The 24,386-nt window shown below is 45.6% G+C and overlaps 1 protein-coding gene across 2 annotated transcripts in view; it reads left to right on the top strand.

The window, feature by feature from the left end:
• The window catches only part of LOC135050310 (interferon-induced GTP-binding protein Mx1-like), a 139,381-nt gene that overhangs the window by 36,873 nt on the left and 78,122 nt on the right, over positions 1 to 24,386 (top strand). The window lies entirely within an intron of this gene.

Genomic DNA, 24,386 nt, shown 5'->3' with positions numbered 1-24,386 from the left:
CTTTATCACACTTCGTCGCACTAGTTCACCAAGACCGTGCACGCACGTTTTCACCTAGACCGTGCTCATCACGTATTCACCTAGACCGTGATTCACCAAGATTTCACCAAGACTTCACCAAGATTTCACCAAGACTTCACCAAGAGGAGTTCAATACACTCATACCGTTTTCAACCCACTATCATTCTATAGTTTTCTGATCAGAAAAATAATTTCCCGTAATCTGAAAGCTCTCCCCAGAGGCATTACAGTAAAGTAAGATATTTAAACTAAATTTTGGAAACTGAAATCAATTTGTGCTATTATCGCGTGGCTGTACTTATACCGCCCCCACTAAAACAATGCTATTGTGCGATTTGAGTTTCGGTGGGCGTATCCGTACGCTCCGTTGCGTAACATACGCTCCGTGCGTCGACCCTTGCGTCACGTACGCTAGTCCCACCCTTTTGTTAGAGACACGTGTACGCCAGCCAGATATGTCCACAGAAATACAATTAACACGTTTATCAATGTAGATGATCTTTAACTGTAATCATCTACCGAGCACCACACAGGTCTTTCCTTGTATCTTTAGGCAAAGCTGTGTGCGTGTTTTACAAATTACCTCCTTACGTATTATTTTTACTCTTTAACTACCAATAGCAACAAATTTTTCTCAGCACATTATCAATTATGAAATGGCAAACAGGAAAGTGTGATGTGAAAATTACACAAATGAACATGCAATTCTAAATTAATCTAATAACATACATTGATGTAAGCACACGCGCATACCTCCCAACTGTCCCGATTTCGGCGGGACAGTCCCGTTTTTCACGGTCCCGCTGTCCCACCCGCGGGTCGTAGTGTCCCGCGGGTGGGGGGGGGGGGCAGTTGGGAGATCCCCCCTGTCACTCGCTGCTCTGAGCAGAGCAGCGGTGAATAGATGCTGTAAAATCGGGCACAGCGTCTATTCACGGCAGAGAGGGAGAGGGGGCATGACCAGCAGCTCTCACAGCGCTGTTCATGCCCCCATAATGATGAAAATGGGGGCGTGGCTTGCGATCGCGGCACTTCCCGAGAGGCCACGCCCCCTTTCCGTTAGTCCACGCCCCCTAAAATCGAGTGCGCGCATTCAGCGCGCAAAACTGTCCCTCCTCGGATGACAACAAAGTCGGGAGGTATGCACGCATATAGATATTACATATATGTACTAATCACTATTACCTATGTGAGACCTTATTCAGTGCTTCTAATTTGCATATGAATGTGCTTTTTTTAACTAACTCTGTAAAGGCGATTTCTTTCACTGCTGGGAGAGGGAAAAAAAACAAACTAGTTATACAGGTTAATTTGCACTTCAATGGTTATCCTACACCAAGCAGAGTTAATTAGGCTCTTGAATGGAGACAGTGACAAAACACAAAAAAAAAAACTACTTTGTTTTATTTGTGTATTTCTTAAATCAAATATTTAATTTATTATTAACTTTTATTAAACTCTATCTGAACCACTTATGATTGACTATGATATGGATTAAATAAATGCAATAAAAAAACTCATTAAATGATGATTTCTTTTTGACAATGGATGGCTGATTATTTCCTAAGTCAACTGAAAATCAGCCGCTCAGGGGAAAAAATTTTTTTGACCTTCCCAAAATGGCCGCTGCTCCTCCCCCTTCCACCTCCATGAGGGTTACACAAAATGGGGGACATGCGGCTTCTTTTGTCACTAAGAAAATCATCATTCAAACCCCTAAAGTTATTCTAGGCCTGAGCTAAATAAAACTATCACGCTATGCAGCGATTAAAAATACTTTTAAACCTAAACAGACACGCCGTCCAATCTGCGTGTGCAGTTGGCACCAAATAGAAATTAAAAAAAAAACAGATTTACAAAGACAATAGCTTAATGTTCCTACCTCTGGTTCCGGATTCCACCAGCACTCCTACAACGTTGCGAAACAGACGCTTATCTAGCCAGCACCACTGTATCCCTCACCACCAATACGGATACGAAGGGATACTGCTTTCCCGCCCTTGCTGACAGATAAAGTCTGTTTGCACTAGTGTGGATATGTGGAGGGAGGATGAGCTCTCAATTGATAGAGTCAAATATCTACCTTTTAACATTAGCTATATACTAATACCGTGTAGCCGTAATGGCTGCTAAACCACGTGCACATGCTACGTACTCCGTACGCTATTTGCATATGAAGACCTCGCACGTGGTACGCAAATTAAGTACACGCGCTGTGCTGGGTGTACGGAATACCCACAGCGAGCATACACACAGACAGTAACCTTTATAACTTTAAATACAGAATATGCTTACACTGTAAACCTTAATACCGTGGTACTATAATGCATTTAACACTGAACCTTTGTGAGTATGCAAGCTGTTTGAGCAATTGAGATACTCAGAAACCCTTTGTACTAGCTAGAGAGACACAGACACCCTGCTGAGGTTCCAAAACCTTTACTAACAAGCTTTTAGATATATCAAAAGGGGTACACAGTTACCGCTTATACTCTACATGCTAACATCAATATCTAAGCAGGATAACTATACATAAATATACAATAGCGTCACAATCTTATACTATAACAGAGTGAAAGAGAGAGAGAGTATGGCCAATACAAACAGGGAACAGGTTGATTACAGAGAATTACTTACACACACTGGGAATGATCGCTGCGCAGCTTTCTGGTACCAGCTCCAAGTTAGTCAAGATGAAAACCGTTTGTGGAGAGTGAGAGAGTGAGCTGCCCAGGCTGGCTGATCTTATATACACTGCATACAGTACACTACAAAGGGACCTATAATCTCATTGTTAATTGGACACAGTAATGTCTCCTCGCATCATAACAAAAGGTCATAGGTTAGTTTGAACAGGTGGGCTGTGACTATTTCAGACTTTACAAGGGGGGAGGGAATCTCAGGATTTCCAACACATGGACAGTAAATAAATGTCCAGAAACTACTAATGGCCATAAATTTGGATTTATTGAGTAGCGATTGAGTCGCTCGCTAGACGCACACAAACTCTACCGTAAATACACATACCATGCGCTCGAGCGCATGGCCGTGGAGGCGCCGTCACGCAACTGAGTATGCGCACGCACGGGAGAAAATGTGCACGTGCAGCAGGCAAGCGCATGAGGAATATATGGCAACGTGTAGCATATTTTTCTGACTTTGACAGTATTGACCCCTTATATATTTGAAAATGTTAATCAGGTCCCCTCTTAATCTCCCTTTTTCCAGTGTAAACATACCTAGCCTATCAATCCTTTTCTCGTATTCTAGCGTCTCTTCATCCCCTTAATCAATTTGGTCGCTCATCTCTGAACCTTTTCTAGTTCCAGTATATCCTTTTTGTAGTATGGTGCCCATAGTTGTGCTCAATAGTGATTTATATAATGGGAGTATAACACACTCATCAATTCCCTGCTTTATGCATGCTAATACCTTGTTTGCTTTGCTGCAGTTCTACTTTAGGTACTACAGCTAAGTTTGTTATCTATGTGAATGCCTAAATATTTTTTCCAATACAGAATCCCCTAGTTTCTCCCCATTTAGTATGTAGGTAGTATTTTTGTTCTTTCTACCAAAGTGCATGTTATGCACACCAGTGCCTGCAGGAAAGTACTGGTGTCAGGACTGTTATGCACTCCAGTGCCTGCAGGAATGTACTGGTGTTTGAACTGTTATGCAAAACAAATGGACTTACAGACAGACTGGGGAATATGACATAACGTACACAGAAGGTGATAGGTTAACAAAATACACACAAAGTGAACAGAGAAGCCCAGAGGCTAAGGAACTGGGTATCTCCATTGTATTAGAACTGCTCAGATGGGAAAAGCAAGATGTTGTGTTTTAATACGTAGAGAACCCGAAATGCTGTTGCTAAGGGCAACAGCAAAACCCTAAAGGGTTACCAACGGGTGTGGCAGTAAACTCCTTGGTCAGAGATGGAATGATAGACACAAGGAGAGTCTCCACAATCCTAATTCTCACTTGCAGTGCACAGGTTCAGCTTACTGCCACTAAACTGACCCCTGACACCTAGCACAGTGAGACAGGATTAGACAGGCAAGTCTTAGAATACAGCCGCAAACTTGCTAAGTTCACAGAGTAGTAACAGAACCCCAGCAAGCTAAACGACTGACTCCAGTCTTACTGCTAGGTCTGGATTGGCAGAGTGTAATACCAAATCCCCAGGCCTATTTGCAGTAAGCAACAAACAAATACAAAGCTACACAGTACTGGCTAACTTTCAGAAACTGACTAACCAACAAAGATTCAGCAGCATCTGCTTACCCTGAGAAGAGGCCTTATAAAGCAGGTGCTGTCCACGCCCCACTCAGACCTCACAGACTGTGAGCACAAAAACCAGCACCGGATCCCCTGCCATGCACAGAGCCTATAACCACTGCACAGCAAAAGACCCGAACCGGAGTATCAGCTGCGCTCAGGTCACTCCGCTAGCACTTGTCTCCCGGTTGCCATGACGACGTGGCAGCACAGGGCAGGAGACCCTAACAGTACCCCCCCTCTGACGAGGGGTCAAAGAACCCCTACCACCGGGTTTATCGGGGAACTGCGAGAAGAAAGAGCGTATCAGTCTGGGGGCATGAAGATCACAACTGCGCACCCACGACCGCTCCTCCGGGCCATACCCCTTCCAGTGCACCAAAAATGACAGCCGACCCCGAACCACCTTGGAGTCAAGAATCCTTTCAACAACAAACTCCCTCTGGCCACGTATCAGAAGAGGGGAAGGTCTTCCACTGGAAGAAGGATTACTAATCGCCCGTTTTAAAAGGGAACAATGAAAGGTTTTATTGATACCCAAAGAACGGGGCAGATCTAACTGAAATGCCACCGGATTGATAACCCTGGTGATCTTATAAGGGCCGATGAACCGGGGGCCTAACTTATGAGATGGCTGTCTCAACTTCAAATTCTTGGTAGACAACCAGACGAAGTCTCCTAATTTGAAGCTGCAGGGTCTTTTCCGCTTATCAAAAACCCTTTTGGTCACTAATGACACAGACACAAGGGCTTTCTTCACTTTCCGCCAAATACCTCTAAGGACCGAAACCACAGAGGAACCACCAGGCGTGGAGTCCAGGGGGTCAAAAGAATTGGCCTTAGGATGATGCCCATACACACAAAGGAATGGAGAGATCCCTGTAGCAGAGTGAGCCGCGTTGTTATAGGCAAACTCCGCCATGGACAGATGAGCAACCCAGTCAGTCTGACACTTGGAGACATAACACCTGAGGAACTGCTCCAAGGACTGGTTCACCCTTTCAGTCTGCCCATTAGACTGCGGATGGTAGCCCGACGACAAGGTGACAGAAATCTGGAGATCGGAACAAAATGCCCTCCAGAATTTGGCCACAAACTGGGATCCGCGGTCAGAGACCACATCAAGTGGCAACCCGTGGAGACGCACAACATGCAGCATAAATAATTCAGACAGGCGTCTGGCCGATGGCAGCCCAACCAGTGGAACGAAGTGCGCCATCTTCGAAAACCTGTCAACGACAACCCAGATGGCTGTCATCCCCGAGGATTTGGGCAAGTCCACCACAAAATCCATTGAAATGTGGGTCCATGGCTTAGATGGGATAGAGAGTGGATGTAATGGGCCAACCGGAACCCCTCTAGGAGTCTTATTTCGGGCACAGATGTCACATGCCCGAACCCACTGATCCACATCCTTAGCCACCGAGGGCCACCACACCGCCCTAGATAGCAACTCCCGAGTTCTGGCAATACCCGGGTGACCTGCAGACTTCTTGGCATGGAATTCCAGGAACACTCGCTGTCTTAACCTAGGAGGCACAAACAAAAGACCTACCGGAAGGTCTGGAGGAGCCTGCTCCTGTGCTCTAAGGACTAATGATAAGAGGTCCTGGGTAATGCCCACTTTAATACATGATGGGGAAACAATGGGCAACGGCTCCTCGGTGGTCTCCTGGATTGGAGCAAAACTCAGCGAGAGCGCATCAGCCTTGATGTTTTTTGACCCAGGGCGATATGTTATCAAAAAATTAAAGCGAGCAAAAAACAAAGCCCATCGTGCCTGCCTGGCATTGAGACGCTTCGCTGACTCTAAATATGCCAGATTCTTATGGTCAGTGAGAATTGAGACCACAAACTTAGCCCCCTCAAGCCAGTGTCTCCACTCCTCGAGTGCATCCTTAATAGCCAACAATTCCCGGTTACCCACGTCATAATTCATCTCGGCAGGCGAAAATTTACGGGAAAAGTAAGCACACGGATGAAGGCGATTATCAGACACTCCCATCTGAGAAAGCACTGCCCCAATACCCATCTCAGAGGCTTCCACCTCCACCACAAAAGGACGCTCTGGATCTGGGTGTCGCAGCACCTTGGCCGAAACAAATGCCCTTTTGAGACGTTCAAAAGCCGCTTTAGCCTCACAAGACCAGTGAGCAACATCCGCCCCTTTCTTAGTGAGTGCCACCAAGGGCGCCACTATAGACGAAAATCCAGCGATAAATCGTCTATAAAAATTTGCAAAGCCCAGGAAACGCTGAAGCGCCTTCAAACTAGTGGGCTGCACCCAATCCAGGACTGCCTGTACCTTGGAACCCTCCATTTGGAAACCTTCTGGGGAGATAATATATCCTAGAAATGCGATTTGCTGAACTTCAAATTCGCACTTCTCCAGCTTCGCCCCAAGCCGGTGGTCTCTGAGTTTCTGGAGGACTAAGCGTACATGCTTCCGATGTTCCTCCAGGGAATGGGAGAAGATTAGGATGTCATCTAAGTATACAACTAAGAATCTATCCAAATATTCCCTGAGCACATCATTCATGAAATCCTGGAAGACTGCCGGGGCATTACAGAGCCCAAAAGGCATCACCAAATATTCATAATGCCCTGAGTGGGTATTAAAGGCAGTCTTCCATTCATCCCCCTCTCTTATTCGGATTAGATTGTACGCACCGCGTAGGTCAATCTTAGAAAAAATGGTGGCAGTACGAAGCTGGTCAAACAAGACCGAAATGAGAGGCAGTGGGTATGAGTTTTTAATCGTGATACGGTTCAATTCCCTGAAGTCGATGCAGGGTCGCAACGAACCGTCCTTTTTACCCACGAAGAAGAACCCCGACCCAACTGGAGACTGTGAAGATCTGATAAATCCCTTAGCCAAGTTCTCCTGAATGTACTCTGCCATAGCCTGAGTCTCAGGACGTGACAGGGAGTACAACCTGCTCTTGGGAAGCTTAGCATTTGGCAACAAATCAATGGCACAGTCATAGGGGCGATGGGGAGGTAGTACCTCTGCAACTTTTTTGGAGAACACGTCCGCAAAATCTGCATAACACCCTGGCAATCCTGGCAAACTTAGCTGCGAGAGCCTGACTGGAAGGCTCAAGCAACTCCTGAAACAATCAGTACCCCAACTAAGAATCTCCCCAGAGACCCAGTCAAATTGAGGATTGTGGGCCCTTAACCAGGGTAACCCCAACACCCATGGGGCAAAAGTACAGACAGTCACATAAAAGGACAATTTTTCAGAGTGTGTGGCTCCAATAAACAAAGAAATCTGGCTAGTGCAAGAGGTAATTTTACCTTGGGATAATGGTTCCCCGTTTAACCCACAAATCTCAATTTCCGATGCCAGGGGTACTAAGGGAACAGAGTGTTTCAGGGCGAATTGGCGGTCCATAAAAACCCCGTCGGCCCCTCTGTCCACAAAGGCCTCAGTCTTGACAGTTTGACCGAGGATCTTCAAGGTCACCGGAATGATAAAAGTCTTCTTGGGAAATTCTGACTTCTGGCCTGACAGGATATTTCCCATCACCCTCAGGCCCTGAAGTTTTCCGGCTTTTCTGGGCATGATACTACCACATGACCTTTATTCCCACAGTACAAACACAACCCCTGCTGTCTCCTCCGCGTCTTCTCACGCGAGGAGAGGCGGGTAGCCCCAATCTGCATAGGCTCCTCTGAAAATTCCTCAGAGTCTGAGGTTCCCTTGGGAAGGAAGGAAATCTCAGTCTCCCTTTCAAGCCTACGCTCTCTCAGCCGTCTATCCACCCGGATGGATAACTGCATGAGCTGATCCAAGCTATCAGGCAAGGGATATTGTACCAGTTGGTCCTTTATCTGGTTAGAAAGACCTCTTCGGTACTGGTGTCTCAGGGCTGGGTCATTCCACTGGGTATCATGGGCCAACCTCCGAAACTCCGTACAGTAAACCTCAACTGGCCTTCGCCCTTGCTTAAGGATCGAAATCTGAGCCTCGGCTGAGGCCGTCTTGTCAGGGTCATCATACAACATGCCAAGTGCCGTAAAAAAAGCATCAACACTTTTAAGCGACGGACAGTCAGGCTGCAACCCATATGCCCAGACCTGTTGGTCTCCTTGTAGCAAGGAAATCACTATGCCCACCCGCTGAATCTCCGACCCAGAAGACTGAGGCCTAAGCCGGAAGTATAGCTTGCAGCTCTCCTTGAAACAAAAGAACTGCGAGCGATCTCCAGAAAAACGATCCGGGAGATTTACTTTCGGCTCCTTAACCCCTGCAGGTGCTGCTGCTGCGGGAGCTCCGCCAGCAGCCTGGGAGGTGTGCATTTTAATGGACAAATCATTAAATTGTCGAGTCAGGACCTGCACCTGATCGACCACCTGTTGCAACGTATTTTGAGGGGTATGCTCCATATTCCCACAAAATTTCAACAGGAGTATTAAGCTGCTGAATATGTTATGCACACCAGTGCCTGCAGGAAAGTACTGGTGTCAGGACTGTTATGCACTCCAGTGCCTGCAGGAATGTACTGGTGTTTGAACTGTTATGCAAAACAAATGGACTTACAGACAGACTGGGGAATATGACATAACGTACACAGAAGGTGATAGGTTAACAAAATACACACAAAGTGAACAGAGAAGCCCAGAGGCTAAGGAACTGGGTATCTCCCTTGTATTAGAACTGCTCAGATGGGAAAAGCAAGATGTTGTGTTTTAATACGCAGAGAACCCGAAATGCTGTTGCTAAGGGCAACAGCAAAACCCTAAAGGGTTACCAACGGGTGTGGCAGTAAACTCCTTGGTCAGAGTTGGAATGATAGACACAAGGAGAGTCTCCACAATCCTAATTCTCACTTGCAGTGCACAGGTTCAGCTTACTGCCACTAAACTGACCCCTGACACCTAGCACAGTGAGACAGGATTAGACAGGAAAGTCTTAGAATACAGCCGCAAACTTGCTAAGTTCACAGAGTAGTAACAGAACCCCAGCAAGCTAAACGACTGACTCCAGTCTTACTGCTAGGTCTGGATTGGCAGAGTGTAATACCAAATCCCCAGGCCTATTTGCAGTAAGCAACAAACAAATACAAAGCTACACAGTACTGGCTAACTTTCAGAAACTGACTAACCAACAAAGATTCAGCAGCATCTGCTTACCGTGAGAAGAGGCCTTATAAAGCAGGTGCTGTCCACGCCCCACTCAGACCTCACAGACTGTGAGCACAAAAACCAGCACCGGATCCCCTGCCATGCACAGAGCCTATAACCACTGCACAGCAAAAGACCCGAACCGGAGTATCAGCTGCGCTCAGGTCACTCCGCTAGCACTTGTCTCCCGGTTGCCATGACGACGTGGCAGCACAGGGCAGGAGACCCTAACAGTGCATTACCTTACATTTGTCGATATTGAACCGCATTCTCCATTTTGCTGCCCATGATTCCAATTTAAATAAGTTGTTCTGTAGAGACTGATCATCCCCCTTTGAATTTATAACCTTACACAATTTTGTATCGGCTGCAAAGATTGACACCATGCTCTCTAGACCCACTTCTAGATCATTTATGAAAATGTTAAACAATAGTGGTCCAAGTACAGACCCTTGTGGCACACCACTTAGTACTTCAGTCCAATTTGAATATGTTTCATTTACCACTACACGCTGCTCCCTTTTATCCAACCAATTTTTAACCCAAGTGCATTCTGTGCTTCCTATTTTGTAGACGTCTCATGTGAGGTACGGTATCGAAAGCTTTTGCAAGGTCTAAACAGATTACATTCACCTCTTTACCCTGATCTAGGTTTGCACTAACTGTCTCAAAAAATCCTATTAAGTTAGTTTGACATGATCTATCCTTCACAAATCCATGTTGGTTCCTATTAATAACCTTATTGGTTTCAAGGAACTCCTGTATACTATCTCTTAAAATACCTTCCAGTTCTTTCCCCACTATAGATGTAAGACTTACTGGTCTATAATTACCCGGTTCAGACTTACTTCCATTTTTTTAATATTGGCACTACTTCCGCTATACGCTAGTCTTTGGGGACCATGATGTAACTGAGTCTTTGAAAATCAAATATAGCGGTCTTGCTAATTCTGAGTGTAGCTCCATGAAAACCTTTGGGTGAATTCCGTCGGGGCCAGGTGACTTATCAATCTTAATTTTTTTTTTTATCAGTCACAGACTATTTCCTCACTTAAATAAACATTAAGTAGTGGGACATTATCATTGTTATGCGTCAATCCCACCATCTGGTCCTCTCTTGTGAATAAATGTATTTAATTTTTCCGCTATGTCATTGTCGTCTTTGATTAGTATGCCCAAATTGCCTTTTAAAGGACCTATACTCTCTTTCTGTAATCTTTTGCTGTTGATGTATTTTAAAAAATTTAGGGGTTCGATTTACTCTCCTTTGCTATTAGCTTTGCCTTTTCTGTGTCAATTTTTGACGCTCTGATTTCTTTTTTGCATATTTTGTACAATCCTTATAGTACAGGAATGACTGCCTTTCCGTCCGATTTACACTTTTTGAAAGCTCGTCTCTTTTTGTTAAGCCACATTGGTTTGGAATTATTACTCCTTCGTTTGCTGGCCATGGTAATGAACTTTCGAGTATAATTAGCGGCCAACATTTTTAATATATGCCATTTTTCTGTAGTATTCTTGCCTTGAAACAAAATTTCCCAGTCAATGTCACTTAAAGATTCCTGTTAGGAAACACCTGTATACTAGAAGCAGACACCAGGTGGTTGGCGTGACCCAGAACAGGGGCGCGGAGTCTAACACACCGGGGGGGGGGGGGGTTCACCCATACTTGCCTACCTGACCCTCTCCATGAGGGAGAAAATGCTCTGTTCCTGGACTTTCCTGGTAATGTATGATTGCCATCACCTGTGGTGAGCTAGTTCATTGATAAGAAAGGTGTTTCACCACAGGTGATGGCAATCATACATTACCAGGAAAGTCCAGGAACAGAGCATTTTCTCCCTCATGGAGAGGGTCAGGTAGGCAAGTATGGGTTCACCAGGGAAACCCGCAAGGGGATTTGGGCTTAGCTGCCCCCGATGTGCAGGCCACGGCTCCCCCCCGGGTCACCTGGTATCTGCACAGGAGTCCACAAGGAATTAGCTGAATAATTTACCCGGAGAAATGCAGCTGGTAAGGCAGGGGTTAATTGCAGAGTGGTAATCTACTAAATATCCCGCACCAGACATAAAATATTCACTTACAGTTAATGAAAATGTATTAGAAAAAGAAAACCAGCTAATAGTATTTCCCTCCCCTGGAGTTAATCATTTTGTAGTGCTGGAGGTGCTCCTGCAATCAAATAAACCAAACATTAGAACAACGTGTTTGTTGCAAAGAGGCAACAAAGAGAATAGATTGCTTTTTGGAGCACTCTTTTATAACAAATTTGATGTGATGATATGATTATATTAATTTAAAACGTAACCTTTAATTCATACTCCTAAAATGAATAGGGATTCTCTGATCCCCTATAGAAAATATGTAAATATATACACGTCTTATATTAGACCAATATTAAATTCGTGGTGAAAATATATATAGAATCTATCTTAGACCAATGTTATATTTATAGTGAACCACTATGTAGGACCAATATAATCATAAGTCTCAATACATATGTGTATCGCAGCCAATAAAATTATTCAATATTTCTATCATCAGAACACAGGTAGATATTGCTTCTTTTACACTAGATCTATGGCCATGAGTGTCAAATTTTGACTAAATCATACATTATAGCATATTAGGCACCAATCGCTTCACTAATCTTAAATACTAGAGATGAGCGGGTTCGGTTTCTCTGAATCCGAACCCGCCAGAACTTCATGTTTTTTTTCACGGGTCCGAGCGACTCGGATCTTCCCGCCTTGCTCGGTTAACCCGAGCGCGCCCGAACGTCATCATGACGCTGTCGGATTCTCGCGAGGCTCGGATTCTATCGCGAGACTCGGATTCTATATAAGGAGCCGCGCGTCGCCGCCATTTTCACACGTGCATTGAGATTGATAGGGAGAGGACGTGGCTGGCGTCCTCTCCATTTAGATTATAAGAGACTGAGAGAGATTTACTGGAGCTGACTAGGAGGAGTACTGTTACTGTAGAAGTGTAGAGACTGAGTGGAGAGAGTTTACTAGTGAGGACAGTGCAGTTTACTTTATAATCCGTTCTCTGCCTGAAAAAAGCGATACACAGCACACAGTGACTCAGTCACATACCATATCTGTGTGCACTGCTCAGGCTCAGGCCAGTGTGCTGCATCATCTATTATCTATATATAATATTATATATATCTGTCTGACTGCTCAGCTCACACAGCTTATAATTGTGGGGGAGACTGGGGAGCACTACTGCAGTGCCAGTTATAGGTTATAGCAGGAGCCAGGAGTACATAATATATTATATAGTGAGTGACCACCAGACACACAGTGCAGTTTATTTAATATATCCGTTCTCTGCCTGAAAAAAGCGATACACACAGTGACTCAGTCAGTCACATACCATATCTGTGTGCACTGCTCAGGCTCAGGCCAGTGTGCTGCATCATCTATTATCTATATATAATATTATATATATCTGTCTGACTGCTCAGCTCACACAGCTTATAATTGTGGGGGAGACTGGGGAGCACTACTGCAGTGCCAGTTATAGGTTATAGCAGGAGCCAGGAGTACATAATATATTATATAGTGAGTGACCACCAGACACACAGTGCAGTTTATTTAATATATCCGTTCTCTGCCTGAAAAAAGCGATACACACAGTGACTCAGTCAGTCACATACCATATCTGTGTGCACTGCTCAGGCTCAGGCCAGTGTGCTGCATCATCTATATATATTATATATCTGTCTGACTGCTCAGCTCACACAGCTTATAATTGTGGGGGAGACTGGGGAGCACTACTGCAGTGCCAGTTATAGGTTATAGCAGGAGCCAGGAGTACATATTATATTAAAATTAAACAGTGCACACTTTTGCTGCAGGAGTGCCACTGCCAGTGTGACTGACCAGTGACCTGACCACACTGACCACCAGTATAGTTAGTAGTATACTTATATTGTGATTGCCTGAAAAAGTTAAACACTCGTCGTGTGACTTCACTTGTGTGTTTTTTTTTTTTTTATTCTATAAAAATAAAACTCATTCTGCTGACAGACAGTGTCCAGCAGGTCCGTCATTATATAATATATAATATATACCTGTCCGGCTGCAGTAGTGATATATATATATTTTTTATATCATTTATCATCCAGTCGCAGCAGACACAGTACGGTAGTTCACGGCTGTGGCTACCTCTGTGTCTCTGCACTCGGCAGGCAGTCCGTCCATAATTGTAATACCACCTAACCGTGGATTTTTTTCATTCTTCTTTATACATACATAGTTACATAGACATCTTCTCTTTATCAACCAGTCTATATTAGCTGCAGACACAGTACAGTACGGTAGTTCACGGCTGTGGCTACCTCTGTGTCTGCACTCGGCAGGCAGTCCGTCCATAATTGTATACCACCTAACCGTGGATTTTTTTCAGTCTTCTTTATACATACATAGTTACATAGACATCTTCTCTTTATCAACCAGTCTATATTAGCTGCAGACACAGTACAGTACGGTAGTTCACGGCTGTGGCTACCTCTGTGTCTGCAGTCGGCAGGCAGTCCATAATTGTATACTAGTATCCATCTCCATTGTTTACCTGAGGTGCCTTTTAGTTGTGCCTATTAAAATATGGAGAACAAAAATGTTGAGGTTCCAAAATTAGGGAAAGATCAAGATCCACTTCCACCTCGTGCTGAAGCTGCTGCCACTAGTCATGGCCGAGACGATGAAATGCCAGCAACGTCGTCTGCCAAGGCCGATGCCCAATGTCATAGTACAGAGCATGTCAAATCCAAAACACCAAATATCAGAAAAAAAAGGACTCCAAAACCTAAAATAAAATTGTCGGAGGAGAAGCGTAAACTTGCCAATATGCCATTTACCACACGGAGTGGCAAGGAACGGCTGAGGCCCTGGCCTATGTTCATGGCTAGTGGTTCAGCTTCACATGAGGATGGAAGCACTCAGCCTCTCGCTAGAAAAATGAAAAGACTCAAGCTGGCAAAAGCAGCACAGCAAAGAACTGTGCATTCTTCGAAATCCCAAATCCACAAGGAGAGTCCAATTGTGTCGGTTGCGATGCCTGACCTTCCCAACACTGGACGTGAAGAGCATGCGCCTTCCACCATTTGCACGCCCCCTGCAAGTGCTGGAAGGAGCACCCGCAGTCCAGTTCCTGATAGTCAGATTGAAGATGTCAGTGTTGAAGTACACCAGGATGAGGAGGATATGGGTGTTGCTGGCGCTGGGGAGGAAATTGACCAGGAGGATTCTGATGGTGAGGTGGTTTGTTTAAGTCAGGCACCCGGGGAGACACCTGTTGTCCGTGGGAGGAATATGGCCGTTGACATGCCAGGTGAAAATACCAAAAAAATCAGCTCTTCGGTGTGGAGGTATTTCACCAGAAATGCGGACAACAGGTGTCAAGCCGTGTGTTCCCTTTGTCAAGCTGTAATAAGTAGGGGTAAGGACGTTAACCACCTCGGAACATCCTCCCTTATACGTCACCTGCAGCGCATTCATAATAAGTCAGTGACAAGTTCAAAAACTTTGGGTGACAGCGGAAGCAGTCCACTGACCAGTAAATCCCTTCCTCTTGTAACCAAGCTCACGCAAACCACCCCACCAACTCCCTCAGTGTCAATTTCCTCCTTCCCCAGGAATGCCAATAGTCCTGCAGGCCATGTCACTGGCAATTCTGACGAGTCCTCTCCTGCCTGGGATTCCTCCGATGCATCCTTGCGTGTAACGCCTACTGCTGCTGGCGCTGCTGTTGTTGCCGCTGGGAGTCGATGGTCATCCCAGAGGGGAAGTCGTAAGCCCACTTGTACTACTTCCAGTAAGCAATTGACTGTTCAACAGTCCTTTGCGAGGAAGATGAAATATCACAGCAGTCATCCTACTGCAAAGCGGATAACTGAGGCCTTGACAACTATGTTGGTGTTAGACGTGCGTCCGGTATCCGCCGTTAGTTCACAGGGAACTAGACAATTTATTGAGGCAGTGTGCCCCCGTTACCAAATACCATCTAGGTTCCACTTCTCTAGGCAGGCGATACCGAGAATGTACACGGACGTCAGAAAAAGACTCACCAGTGTCCTAAAAAATGCAGTTGTACCCAATGTCCACTTAACCACGGACATGTGGACAAGTGGAGCAGGGCAGGGTCAGGACTATATGACTGTGACAGCCCACTGGGTAGATGTATGGACTCCCGCCGCAAGAACAGCAGCGGCGGCACCAGTAGCAGCATCTCGCAAACGCCAACTCTTTCCTAGGCAGGCTACGCTTTGTATCACCGCTTTCCAGAATACGCACACAGCTGAAAACCTCTTACGGCAACTGAGGAAGATCATCGCGGAATGGCTTACCCCAATTGGACTCTCCTGTGGATTTGTGGCATCGGACAACGCCAGCAATATTGTGTGTGCATTAAATATGGGCAAATTCCAGCACGTCCCATGTTTTGCACATACCTTGAATTTGGTGGTGCAGAATTTTTTAAAAAACGACAGGGGCGTGCAAGAGATGCTGTCGGTGGCCAGAAAAATTGCGGGACACTTTCGGCGTACAGGCACCACGTACAGAAGACTGGAGCACCACCAAAAACTACTGAACCTGCCCTGCCATCATCTGAAGCAAGAAGTGGTAACGAGGTGGAATTCAACCCTCTATATGCTTCAGAGGTTGGAGGAGCAGCAAAAGGCCATTCAAGCCTATACAATTGAGCACGATATAGGAGGTGGAATGCACCTGTCTCAAGTGCAGTGGAGAATGATTTCAACATTGTGCAAGGTTCTGATGCCCTTTGAACTTGCCACACGTGAAGTCAGTTCAGACACTGCCAGCCTGAGTCAGGTCATTCCCCTCATCAGGCTTTTGCAGAAGAAGCTGGAGGCATTGAAGAAGGAGCTAAAAGGGAGCGATTCCGCTAGGCATGTGGGACTTGTGGATGCAGCCCTTAATTCGCTTAACAAGGATTCACGGGTGGTCAATCTGTTGAAATCAGAGCACTACATTTTGGCCACCGTGCTCGATCCTAGATTTAAAGCCTACCTTGGATCTCTCTTTCCGGCAGACACAGGTCTGCTGGGGTTGAAAGACCTGCTGGTGACAAAATTGTCAAGTCAAGCGGAACGCGACCTGTCAACATCTCCTCCTTCACATTCTCCCGCAACTGGGGGTGCGAGGAAAAGGCTCAGAATTCCGAGCCCACCCGCTGGCGGTGATGCAGGGCAGTCTGGAGCGACTGCTGATGCTGACATCTGGTCCGGACTGAAGGACCTGACAACGATTACGGACATGTCGTCTACTGTCACTGCATATGATTCTCTCAACATTGATAGAATGGTGGAGGATTATATGAGTGACCGCATCCAAGTAGGCACGTCACACAGTCCGTACTTATACTGGCAGGAAAAAGAGGCAATTTGGAGGCCCTTGCACAAACTGGCTTTATTCTACCTAAGTTGCCCTCCCACAAGTGTGTACTCCGAAAGAGTGTTTAGTGCCGCCGCTCACCTTGTCAGCAATCGGCGTACGAGGTTACATCCAGAAAATGTGGAGAAGATGATGTTCATTAAAATGAATTATAATCAATTCCTCCGCGGAGACATTGACCAGCAGCAATTGCCTCCACAAAGTACACAGGGAGCTGAGATGGTGGATTCCAGTGGGGACGAATTGATAATCTGTGAGGAGGGGGATGTACACGGTGATATATCGGAGGGTGAAGATGAGGTGGACATCTTGCCTCTGTAGAGCCAGTTTGTGCAGGGAGAGATTAATTGCTTCTTTTTTGGGGGGGGGTCCAAACCAACCCGTCATATCAGTCACAGTCGTGTGGCAGACCCTGTCACTGAAATGATGGGTTGGTTAAAGTGTGCATGTCCTGTTTTGTTTATACAACATAAGGGTGGGTGGGAGGGCCCAAGGACAATTCCATCTTGCACCTCTTTTTTCTTTTCTTTTTCTTTGCATCATGTGCTGATTGGGGAGGGTTTTTTGGAAGGGACATCCTGCGTGACACTGCAGTGCCACTCCTAGATGGGCCCGGTGTTTGTGTCGGCCACTAGGGTCGCTAATCTTACTCACACAGTCAGCTACCTCATTGCGCCTCTTTTTTTCTTTGCGTCATGTGCTGTTTGGGGAGGGTTTTTTGGAAGGGACATCCTGCGTGACACTGCAGTGCCACTCCTAGATGGGCCCGGTGTTTGTGTCGGCCACTAGGGTCGCTAATCTTACTCACACAGCTACCTCATTGCGCCTCTTTTTTTCTTTGCGTCATGTGCTGTTTGGGGAGGGTTTTTTGGAAGGGCCATCCTGCGTGACACTGCAGTGCCACTCCTAGATGGGCCCGGTGTTTGTGTCGGCCACTAGGGTCGCTAATCTTACTCACACAGCTACCTCATTGCGCCTCTTTTTTTCTTTGCGTCATGTGCTGTTTGGGGAGGGTTTTTTGGAAGGGCCATCCTGCGTGACACTGCAGTGCCACTCCTAGATGGGCCCGGTGTTTGTGTCGGCCACTAGGGTCGCTAATCTTACTCACACAGCTACCTCATTGCGCCTCTTTTTTTCTTTGCGTCATGTGCTGTTTGGGGAGGGTTTTTTGGAAGGGACATCCTGCGTGACACTGCAGTGCCACTCCTAGATGGGCCCGGTGTTTGTGTCGGCCACTAGGGTCGCTAATCTTACTCACACAGCTACCTCATTGCGCCTCTTTTTTTCTTTGCGTCATGTGCTGTTTGGGGAGGGTTTTTTGGAAGGGCCATCCTGCGTGACACTGCAGTGCCACTCCTAGATGGGCCCGGTGTTTGTGTCGGCCACTAGGGTCGCTAATCTTACTCACACAGCTACCTCATTGCGCCTCTTTTTTTCTTTGCGTCATGTGCTGTTTGGGGAGGGTTTTTTGGAAGGGACATCCTGCGTGACACTGCAGTGCCACTCCTAGATGGGCCCGGTATTTGTGTCGGCCACTAGGGTCGCTTATCTTACTCACACAGCGACCTCGGTGCAAATTTTAGGACTAAAAATAATATTGTGAGGTGTGAGGTATTCAGAATAGACTGAAAATGAGTGTAAATTATGGTTTTTGAGGTTAATAATACTTTGGGATCAAAATGACCCCCAAATTCTATGATTTAAGCTGTTTTTTAGTGTTTTTTGAAAAAAACACCCGAATCCAAAACACACCCGAATCCGACAAAAAAAATTCGGTGAGGTTTTGCCAAAACGCGTTCGAACCCAAAACACGGCCGCGGAACCGAACCCAAAACACAAAACCCGAAAAATTTCAGGCGCTCATCTCTATTAAATACCCCAACATTGGGTGAGATAACATTTGGACTAGTACTTGTGAACATCCGTACCAATGGTTAAATCCTATACAGAATATCCCTGTGATGGCAGACCCATTGTGACAATCACAACCATGAAAAGTGAAATTGAAAGGGAGAGTACGATCCGAGATGCCGTCACCCTCATCTGCTCTATCTCACCCAATGTTGGGGTATTTAAGATTAGTGAAGCGATTGGTGCCTAATATGCTATAATGTATGATTTAGTCAAAATTTGACACTCATGGCCATAGATCTAGTGTAAAAGAAGCAATATCTACCTGTGTTCTGATGATAGAAATATTGAATAATTTTATTGGCTGCGATACACATATGTATTGAGACTTATGATTATATTGGTCCTACATAGTGGTTCACTATAAATATAACATTGGTCTAAGATAGATTCTATATATATTTTCACCACGAATTTAATATTGGTCTAATATAAGACGTGTATATATTTACATATTTTCTATAGGGGATCAGAGAATCCCTATTCATTTTAGGAGTATGAATTAAAGGTTACGTTTTAAATTAATATAATCATATCATCACATCAAATTTGTTATAAAAGAGTGCTCCAAAAAGCAATCTATTCTCTTTGTTGCCTCTTTGCAACAAACACGTTGTTCTAATGGTTAATTGCAGAGTGACTGACACAGCAGGGCTAATGCCAGAGGTTTGGTGAGAGCTGAGCTGGGTCACAGAGGGAAACTTAAACTTGCAGACTGTAAATTCTGGATATCAGAGCTGGATTCAGATTCAGAATTGCAGGTACTGAATGGAGATGAACTTGCAGAAAGGTCTGAGTGATTAGACTGCTGATTGCAAAACTGGACAGGTGCTGGATTACTGAGGCAAGGTGCAAGACTGCCTGGAATAGTGCACTGATAACTTGAAGCAGGGATTCCAAGGCAGAAGGACACACTGGATATAGAATTTCAGATACAGGTCCAAGATGAACTGTCCTGATATCTGGTCCCAGTATTCCTGTCGGGTCTGGGACTCAGGGATCGACACCAATTAGGTCGACATCAATTGGTCGACACACCTCAGGTCAACACCTGAAAAAGTCGACATGGAAAATAGGTTGACGGGAACAAAGTCGACATGGAAAAAAGTCGACATACGTTTTTTATGTTTTTTTTAGTGATGTTTTCTCCGTAATGTGACCGGGAACCCCAATTAGTGCACCGCGTCCCCTTGCATTCGGGCAAGGTTCCTCGCTCTGCTACCGCTGCGCTCGGCACAGGTTACTTACGTTGACACCAAGTGGACGACACACCATATATCGACACCTTAAATATGTCGACATGAACAAGATCGACATGAGTTTTTCAAATTTTTGAACTTTTTCATACTTTACGATCCACGTGGACTACACCACGTGGATCGTAAAGTATGAAAAAGTTCAAAAATTTGAAAAACTCATGTCGACATTTTTCCATGTCGATCTTGTTCATGTCGACATATTTAAGGTGTCGACATATGGTGTGTCGTCCACTTGGTGTCAACGTAAGTGGTGTCGACCTGGAATCTGGATACCAGTTAAAGGGAGACAGACCAATTACATGGTAGTCAGGCTGGAGTTGCAGGTAATGAGGTCCAGGTGATCAGTTGCTAGGAAGTGAGAACAACAGAAGGGAGCAGACGGATCCAGGTGCTAATCAATGATGAAAACATAAACATAACTTTGCAGCTGCTGCACACCATACTTGCTTACCTGATCCTCTCCATGAGGGAGAAAATGCTCTGTTCCTGGACTTTCCTGGTAATGTATGATTGCTATTACCTGTGATGAAACACCTTTCTTATCAATTAACCAGCTCACCACGGGATCCGGTCTGAAGATCAACAGTATCTAGGTCGACAATGTTTAGGTCGACCACTATAGGTCGACACTCACCAGGTCGACATGGATGGAAGGTCAACAGGGTTTCTAGGTCGACATGTGCTAGGTCGACAGGTCTAAAGGTCGACATGAGTTTTTCAAATGTTTTTCTTTTTTTGAATTTTTTCATACTTAACGATCCACGCGGACTACGATTGGAACGGTAATCTGTGCCGAGCGAAGCGAGGGTGGTGTACTAATTTGGGATCCCGGTCACTCTACGAAGAAAACGACACCAAAAAAAAAAATAATCCTCATGTGGACCTTTAGACCTGTCGACCTAGCACATGTCGACCTAGAAACCCTGTCGACCTTACAACCATGTCGACCTAGTGACTGTCGACCTATAGTGGTCGACATAAACATTGTCGACCTAGATACTGTCGAATTGATGAACCACACCCCTCACCACAGGTTCCTCATTACCAGGAAAGTCCAGGAACAGAGCATTTTCTCCCTCATGGAGAGGGTCAGGTAGGCAAGTATGACACAAATGTACCCATGGATACACACTACTAGCGAGGCCAATCCCAGGGCATTTTTTCAATCCTGGGAATCGGGATTGAAAAATGCTCAATCCCGGGATTCCCAGGATACCGAGATTGAACTGTGATTAAATTTTTCTCCCATCCCAGCCCCGCCCATTTCAAGTTTAGATTAAAAAAAAAAACAAATAACATACTCACTACAGGCATGAGCACAGTCTGGCAGCGTGACCTCATTGACGTCATGCCACGCACAGCTGAGCAGCCGGGGCCGGCCTCCTCCATTGATCAGGTGGGATGAAAGGCAGCTGAAGAGTAGATGCTGTGGGCCGCCGGAGGGAAGGTGTGGGGATGCGCACGCCACGCACAGCCAGGGCCGGGCAGCGTCTGAGGCTGAGCCAAGCGCTAGTGCTCAGCAGCGCTGCCCGGACAAGAAAAACACAATGCGCATGCGCAGTTTAATCCCGTGAATCCCGGGATTGGAGGCTCCAATCCCGGGATTCAAATCCCGGCATTTTTGGCCTCAAATCCCGGGATCCAGCCGATCCCGATCCCGGGATTGGCCACCCTACACACTACAAAGGGCCAGGGCCAGTGAGACAACCGCAGGGACCGGGTACCGAAGGGGGCATAGACAAATTTGAGAGGTGTGGTCATGCTCCCACCATCAGAAAACAATGGAAAATACTATACATATCTGCGGGAAGTGGCAACGCACGCTGCAGAGGGCAAGCAATTCTATGCATTAAAGGCCTAGAGTGACAAGGGAAAACATTAAATATTTGTTTTAATATACAGATGTATCCCTTTTCTCTCTGGCTTCAGTGGCACCAAATAGTCCCTCTTGGTGCGGCAGGTCCCGGGTGACGTGGTCGTGCTGAGTGTCTTTTTTGCTTAATTTGTGCATCTTATTTGCATAAATAAAACTGGGAGTGACAGAAATTAATTTCTAGCATACAGTGACCACTGGGGCTTGTGTTCAAATTAGTTTGAATCTGTGTAACATGGGCTCCGATGTGAGCGTCTGCGGCTTTCCTCACGCCAAGATCCGTTGTGCTTCATATGCGCCTTTGTACACGCGTGGAACCAATTCTTGTTCAGTTAAAACGGAAGCCTCACGTCCAGAGTACACTGAGCGGCTTTTTGCTGCATCTGCGATTGCGACTAAGGGCCTCAGTCATACCTGATCGCTGTTGTGCGACATCGAATGACTGCATATGTGTATGCACCGCAATGCGCAGGCGCGACCTAAACAGCGACAGAATGGTGCAGGAATTTCAATCTCTAGGCATACGCAGGCTGATTGACAGGAAGAGGACGTTTGTGGGTGGTAACTTGTCATTTTCTGGGAGTGTCAGGAAAAACGCAGGCGTTCCGAGGCATTTTCTGGGCGGGTGTGTGATGTCAGCTCCGGCCCCGATCAGCCTGTTTGTATCGCACTGTAGGAGTAAGGCCTGGGCTACGCACAGACTGGAAAAATCATTCGATGGTGAGTGAGATGCGAATGGATTTGCAGCTGGCCGCTGACTGGCGGAGTTTTCGCACGGTGTACGCATGCATTCGCACACTTGCACGGGGTGGATTTTCACTCGCTCTGGCTGGCGACTATCTGATTGCATCCCTCTGCAAATTTGCAGCACAGTGATCAGGTCTGAATTAGGCCCCAAGATGCAAAATATAGTGACAAATATGGTACGCTAATACTCTTGGAGCCTCTTTATGCTATACAGTGTAGAGCAGCGGTTCTCAACCTCGGTCCTCAAGTACCCCCCAACATTTCATGCTTTCCAGGTCACCTAGCAGGTGAACAGGTGTATTTATTACTCACTGACACATTTTAAAAGACCCAGAGGTGGGGCAAATTATTTCACTTGCAGTCCTGTGAGGAGACCTGGAAAACATGAACTGTTGGGGGTACTTGAGGACCGAGGTAGAGGGGTTCCTGTCTATAGACAGATAGTTAAAAGATAGACAGTCATTAGTTAGACACTATATGGTTGACAGTCAAAAGTCAGACAGGGTCAAAAGTCAGACAAGGTCAAAAGTCAGACAGTCAAAAGTCAGACAGGGTCAAAAGTCAGACAGTCAAAAGTCAGACAGGGTCAAAAGTCAGACAGTCAAAAGTCAGACAGGGTCAAAAGTCAGACAGTCAAAAGTCAGACAGTCAAAAGTCAGACACAAATTTTTTTTTTTCTTCTGTTTTTTACAACTTTTGCCTCATTTACTATCCATGTCACACAAACTATTAGCTTTTAGTAAAGTTGTGGTGAGCGAAGCGGAGCGGAATGAGACACCGAGCCCGAAGAGTGGCAAGCGGACAAATTTCACCAATTTTGGGTTAAAAAATTTTAAAAACACAAAAAAAATTATGACCCTGACTTATGACCCTGTCTGACTTTTGACCCTACAGAGGAAATGGGTCTAGACTGCACACCCTAGTGGTTGTAATGAAAGGTGCTATCTGCTGAGATTTTATGGTAATACAGGGGAAGAAATGGGTGCAGATGCACTATACAATCATTACTATAAATTACAGTATATAATATACTAAGAGGTTGTTAGCATATAATTGGCCAATGATACGGGCTTGCTCACCGCGTCGAGGTCACCTCTATCGAGCAAGTCCCTAACACTTTTGGGGTTCACACTGGGACGCAGGGCACCCCCAAATCAGCCCAGCCATGAACCCCCCCCAAGGCATCACACTAGTGGAAAATCGTGAGGTGTAATAAAGTATAAGAGAAGCATAGGTAGTTACGGAGTGTAGAAAGTGTTTTAAAATTAGATATAAAGTGGGTGAAAAAAATACATGGATAAAATGACACACTTAGGAGGTAGTGAAAAAATAGTGACTATAAGTGTTAGGGTGTGATGCCCTGGAGTGGCCCAGACAGAACAGTTCAGGGGACCCCACGTCCCAATGCTTACCCCCAAATAGACTGACACTGTATGAAAATAATAGGACTTACTTTGTATTACGCCTGAATCATTGATGTGCAGTCAGATGTAGGTCCCTGCTTAAAACCAGTTTGGTAGGTGGGGGAGGGGTGCTAGTCAGAATGAAGTAATCTCAGACTTCAGGTGTGTATTTATACACATAGTATAGACTATACAGAGGAAATGGGTCTAGACTGCACACCCTAGTGGTTGTAATGAAAGGTGCTATCTGCTGAGATTTTATGGTAATACAGGGGAAGAAATGGGTGCAGATGCACTATACAATCATTACTATAAATTACAGTATATAATATACTAA

Source organism: Pseudophryne corroboree, chromosome 2 (assembly GCF_028390025.1).
Source record: "Pseudophryne corroboree isolate aPseCor3 chromosome 2, aPseCor3.hap2, whole genome shotgun sequence".
NCBI lineage: Eukaryota > Metazoa > Chordata > Amphibia > Anura > Myobatrachidae > Pseudophryne > Pseudophryne corroboree.
The sequence above is the reverse complement of the archived record's forward strand: the minus strand, read 5'-3'. Positions and strand labels throughout refer to the sequence as shown.